This window comes from Oncorhynchus mykiss, chromosome 19 (genome assembly GCF_057628025.1).
Source record: "Oncorhynchus mykiss isolate SJ-2025 chromosome 19, ASM5762802v1, whole genome shotgun sequence".
NCBI classification, from domain to species: Eukaryota; Metazoa; Chordata; class Actinopteri; order Salmoniformes; family Salmonidae; genus Oncorhynchus; species Oncorhynchus mykiss.
In genome coordinates, this window is record NC_143040.1 from 13,687,227 (window position 1) to 13,693,736 (window position 6,510).

Consider the following 6,510-nt stretch of genomic DNA (forward strand, 5'->3'; position numbering starts at 1 on the left):
GGGGTAAAAAAGGGGAAACACTGTGTGTCACAAGGGGTAAAAACCTGAATCATCCTGTGGGGGCTTCCACACAATTTTGGACCCCCTTGTGGCCACCCTAAATGTGGATTATGAAATCATTTTTACATAACTAATTTTTGCTATCATTATTTTTTTACATCTGTTATTAGACAGTGGCAACGCGGAACACTAATTTAACCCACAGATTTTCTAGAGGGACGGCTTTAGGCGGAACACAACAGTATCGTACCACATGCATCTGCAATTTTTTTTTCTATTCAGAAGTAAGAAATTCCGCACGAAAATTAGAGTTCAAGCACAAAGAAGGAAATATAGAGGTGAGTAAAATTGTTAAAATGTTGTATTAGTATTAAATGCATTACAGAGGTGTAACGTTAGATTAGTTTATCTTAACCTGGCCGTTTGTTACTTTGTGGCAGTAGGAAAAGGGATACAATATATGATCAACTAACTCAGGGTGCTGAGTGTTTTTACTTAAACCACACTCCGTAAAAGCATTGTAATGTAAAACGGTTGGATATAAAGGGTAGTTACCTAGCAAGTCAGTTATTTTAAGTCAATTAATTAATAAGCATCATGTCCTTCTTCCAAAGAAAAGACAAGGCAGACAGTGAGACAGAGCCAGAGGTGTGGAGAGCGCAAGAGAGAGCATAGAGCCTGCAGAGAGAGAGCAGGAAGACTTGTCCATTGGAGAGACTGAGAGTGAAGGCATAGTAGAGCAGGGAAGTGAGACAGATGGAGAGACTGAGGCTGAGGTAGAGGCTAAGAGTGAGACACCGACAGAGGTTCCTCGTGCGTCCACAAGCAGTGGACCGTCAGGTTTGTGATGTTGAATAAATCTGTGGTTACTTGTAAAGCAGTGCAATTAGTCAGTTTATATGGTGTGAGTCGGTTTGAAATGAAATGAGTCGGTTTGTGATTGAAATTCATTCTTATTTAACATGCTATTGGGCTTGTGATATAGATATCATATGGATTTCAGAAGTTGCCTGGTGGCAATGGTATATCTAAAATTACCCAGATACATTTAATTATATATTTTTTTCTTTGGCAGATATCAGCAAATCCCGGGAGGAAACCACCGGTGCAGCCAATGATGAACATATACCCAAGAACTCTGATGGGAGATCGGAGGAGGAGCTTCAATGCAGCCTGGTACCATATCCATCCCTGGCTTGAATATTCCAATAAATCAGACTCTGTGTTTTGTTACGCCTTTAGGCATTTTAGCCCTCCCAAAGTCTCAGAGACTGTAATTTGATTCACAATTGGGTTTTAACAACTGGAAGAAGGCAACTTACAAAGAGGGGGGATTTGCAATTCATGCAAGAGGTCTGAGCAGCACAAACAAGCAAGGATTACATGGAGAGACTATCAGAACGCTGTACAAAGTAATGAAACACTGGTAAATGCCCTAAACAAGGAACACAACAAACAGGTTCAAGAAAAATCGGGACTATATTAAAACAATAGAAGTACTACTACTTACAGCCACACAAAACATTGCACAAAGAGGACACATAAAGGGAACTTCATGGCAATCCTAGAAATAGCTAAGCATGACACAACTGTGAAAAAAAGGTTGACTTCTATTCATAATGCAAAATATACAAGCAAAGGGATTCAGAATGAGGTTCTGAGTTGTTTGGCCGACATGGTTCGAACAAAAATGATAGAAGAAATGAAAGACAGGGAAGGTCTTTAGCATAATGGCAGACGAAACAAAAGGTGTTTAAAAAAAGGAGCAGATCTCTAGTACTCAGGTACTATTTCAGAGGAGCTGTCCATGAGAGCTTTCTCCACTTTGAATGGGCTGATTGACTAGATGCAGCAGGGCTTACTGACAAAATCATACACGTATTAGAAAGTCATGGTCTTGAATACAAAACCAACCTAGTAGGCCAAGGATATGACGGTGCTTCCGTTATGAGTGGCAAGCATTCAGGTGTCCAGGCACGAATTAAAGAACAAGCAAAGCCTTTTACATCCACTGCAGTGCACACTCTCTAAACTTAGTTATAGTGGATACAGTCAAAGCTGTCCCTGCGGTCAGACAGTTCTTCTCCTTACTAGAAAGACTTTACGTCTTCAGATCTGGGTCATATGTGCATCAAAAGTGGCTTAGCATACAAAAAGAGATGTACCCAGGTGCACCTAGAGAGCTTCAGAGACTAAGTGACACTCGCTGGTGTCATGATGTTTCCCTCTTTGGGTACAGCGAGCACCATCCCCCTCTCTCTGTCTCCTACAACCAGGCTGCTGTGGTCAGAGAGGTTGTAAATTCCTGGAGGAGATTATCTCCTCATGGCCACAGTATAGAGAGAGAGTGAGTTTCATAGAGAGAACAAAGGAATTTCTTCCACCTCACAGAACTTGAGGTCCGAACAATATTTATGTTCTGGAGAAGGTATAAAAGATCTGTGAAGAATCCAGCTACGAACTGGTCCATTTGGCACAATTTTGTGAAACTCATGGGAGACAATATGGCCACATTACCATAATGCTGTTTATACAATAGCCTCAGATATGAGGCTTACATCTAATTGTTGTTTATAAGATGAATGAGTGAAGATGATATTGTTTGTGATTTTGGACTGTTTAATGAAGGAAACCTCAATTCCCTTTGGAGTTTAACTAAATCAAAGGACCGCCCATGAGCACAGTTATGGTCTGGCGTCCTGGGACAGGCCCTTTTCTGCTCTTCTGAATAAAACCCCCACCCGGGTTTTCTATCACCAGACCAAGCATACCTCAATTACGAGATGGCTAAAGGTTGCAGACCAGCTTACCTCGATAACAAGAGGGCCAAGGTTTGAGTAGAGACCATACACCTGAGTATAAGCTAAGGTTTGAGTCGATTGCTGAATCTTTTAACCACACCACGTGGATAAACTCTTAGACTATCGATTCCGACAGAGTAAGAACAAGTCTTTGATATTAATTACTAGTCTGCAGCTAGGAATTCGGTATCATTGAACGCAAAGACCGACAACCGCCGAAACATCTATTCTATAACGACATGAATGAATGTCACTCTGAACTATCCATGCTAACCACGACAGAGAAAGAGTGACAGAGAGAGTGCGGACAAACTCTCCAACAGAAACAAACTTTTCAACAGAGATCCCGACGACACACTGAGCGTAAATATATATTGATTGCAATTGTTCCCGAATGAGTGAGCGTTCATGTGCAAAGGATTAGCATTTCAATTGTTATAATTATCAACTGTGTGTTGTCTTATCTCAGTCGACCCCCACTTCCCTTTTGTACACCAAGCTGCGATGCCAGTTTATTCCACCAGGGAAACTCCGTTATCATATCCTTGAAACTATCTACTGCTTATTTATGCATTTCTGTGAATTACTTAGTTAGTAAATAAATGATTTAAGACAATTGATGTATGGATGACTCATAGTGAAGACTGGGTTCATGCAGATAACCAACAATTTACGACGTTTGGAATGAGACTAACGTGAGGTAAAGAATACGTCATTAATCAGAAGACTAAGAGATCAGATATTAAAATATCTGAAAGTTATATTAGGAAAATTATAACTTTGTAATCCGAATCATTTCCTTGGTGCCCCGAGTTCCTAGTTAATTACAGTTACATGAATAATAAGTTTAATCACGTAATAATAATTAGAGTTATTTGATAAAGATTCATCTTCAGTTTAATGAAGCCAAAGACACGACATTGGGCATGTCGAAATATGGCTCTACATACTATTATGGATAGATTACCTGCCATTAAGCGAGTCCTGCAAGATATAGTCCAAGAACACAATGGTGACAGATCTGTTGAGGCATGAGGTCTGCTTGCACAGGTAGATTTACAATTCATTATGTGCCTTGTTACACTCCATAACGTGTTTGGAGAAGCAAAATCTCTATCAGATATGCTACAGTCTTCATCACTTGACCATCACTTGATATGCTACAGTCTTCATCACTTGACCTGTCAAAGGCTGTTGATTTAGTGCAAACGTTGAATGACTACAGGGATGAGTCATTTTTTGATGACCTATGGAATGGAGTGTTGAACACAGCTGAGCAATGTGATACTGCAATACTCCCCCCTGCAAAACGACCAAAAAGCTAAGCTCTCAATTTAATGGAGACTGTGTACTCAGTACAGTGGGTCAGAGATCAGATTCAGAACAAGAAAAAGGCAGTTTTCGTACAACCCTTTTCTACCCTGTTTTAGATCATATATGAGCTTAACAGAAGGTTCCCTAGCAAAAACTGTGACATAATGAATGGCATCCAAACTGTAAACACTACAAGTGATGTGTTTCTCAAAGAGAAGTTCCTGTTTCCATTTGCTAGAATGTATGAATACAATATTGAGGACTTGGGGCTTGAACTACATCAGTTCAGAAGAATTTTAGAAAGGAAAATACAGAGTGGCATGCAGAGACCCTCCGGTGTAGTAGAGCTGGCATTATTCATTGAGCCGTATAAAGAAGTTTTCTTTTCGTTTTTTAAACTGTGCAAGATAGCTGTTTCAATCCCTGTTAGTACTGCTTCTTGTGAACTGAGTGTTTCTGCACTAAAGCTGGTGAAAACGTATCTCAGGACCACAATGTCAGATTAAGCAATTTAGGTGTATTAAGTATTGAGTCAAGGAGGGCAAAGGCCTGGAGTCTAGATGAATTTGCTGATCTTTTTGCAAAAAAAACACAAAAACCGGAGAATGCAGTTGATGTGACCTGATACTGAATATGTATTGCAAATTAAATTATAATGGAAATGCAAATAAATTGTTGAATGATTATGGACATGGTCTTTTGCCTGCTAATGCCTGCAATGCAGTGAAGAAAACTAGATGACAACAATAACATCTAATGTAACTGGCCCCTCTAACAGTAGAACTGGCCCCAGCTTGGCCCCCCCAATCTGAAATGGTATAGAATCGCCACTGCTCTAACTCTGTGGTCAGTGTTAGTCCACCAGTTGAGTATGGAGAACCTAGAGTATGAACAACACAGAGAATCAGTCTTACACCTTACACTGTGGTCAGTGGGGTGCTGTCCACCCATCTCTAGGTCCCCTCAGTAACAGAGTCAGTCAGACCAATCCAGACTCTCTTGTTGAGTTTGAAGAGAATCTCCTGTTGTTGAGGAAGATAAATATAAATATATACCTATTTGTTTGGTCATCTCTCTCTCTCTCTCTCTCGCTCTCGCTCTCGCTCTACTCTCCTTCCAGGTTTTAGTCTCAGTAGACAGGAAGTACCAACTGGATTCAAACTTCTTCCAGCCTTCAGGAGAGGTTTTTCTACAAGATGATAACATGTATTTCCTTCAATGTATCACGCTGGACACTTAATGACAGAATGCAGACATACATACAATAAGGACTGGCCACCCCTCATAGCCTGGTTCCTCTCTAGGTTTCTTCCTAGGTGTTGGCCTTTCTAGGGAGTTTTCCTAGCCACTGTGCATCTACACCTGCATTGCTTGCTGTTTGGGGTTTTAGACTGAGTTTCTGTACAGCACTTTGAGATATCAGCTGATGTACGAAGGGCTATATAAATTGATTTGATTTGATTTGATAAATACACGGGGCGCACAAAGATAACACAGGGGATGAAACCAGTCATCATCTGAACAATACAAGTGGCTTGCAAGCCTAAACATCACAGCTCAGGTACTGTTGGAGGTTGGAGGACATCCTCCGGAAGGTGTCATAATTTATGTGTAAGTTTATGGAAGGGGGTGAGAACCAAGAGCCTCCAAAAGGAGGTTAGCTGTCCTCCGGCTACACCATGGTGCTACCCAACATAGTGTTGCTGAGGCTACTGTTGACCTTCATTGCAAAACAATCTGTTTTAATCAATTATTTTGTGACGTGAACACATTTAGTATATATTTTGGTCTAAAAATGTTTGTTTTTTAAATCATGAAATTCAAAGAGGAGGATGGTTCTGCCCTTCCTCATCTGAGGAGCCTCCACTGATGCACAAACATCTTCCCCTTTAAAACTTCTGATTAAGATGCAGACATAGATTTCCACCATTTCATTTCACAACAACTGGTACAGGTAACTCTCTCTCTCTGGCTTCAGCTAGCCAACCCTAGCTGTGTCTAGTCCTTCTGCCTGCAACTTCCCTGCCTTCTCCCCACACATTTTATGCATCATGGTTTCTAACTTTTCTACATCTAGACGTCCATCAAATTCATACTTTTTCTCCATTTTGGGCCAAAATAAATGTTCATTTTATCCTTAGACTCCACATATCCCTCATCTCTGGTTAATTCCGGAACCTCCTTTGAGGATTTACTCCCCATTATTGGTTAACCTTTCTCATTGTTACCCACTAAGAAAATCGGAATAATCACTCATGACTTTTAGATTATTATTAGGTCTCACCCATGAATTTGTTAATCAGCTCTATCTGTAACCCAGAGATTGTAAGGCTCTAGTTTCATGAGACAGACAGAAATCAAATTAAGTTGTTTCTGTTGAATTTCGACCGATCAA

The 6,510-nt window shown here is 40.4% G+C and overlaps 1 long non-coding RNA gene across 1 annotated transcript; it reads left to right on the plus strand.

Annotated features, from left to right (window-relative positions):
• On the plus strand, positions 1-3,417 carry LOC149974998 (uncharacterized). The gene is made up of 2 exons (XR_016488778.1): positions 1-338; positions 1,076-3,417. It is a non-coding gene; the product is annotated as an uncharacterized LOC149974998 (long non-coding RNA).
• The last annotated feature ends 3,093 nt before the right edge of the window (positions 3,418-6,510 follow it).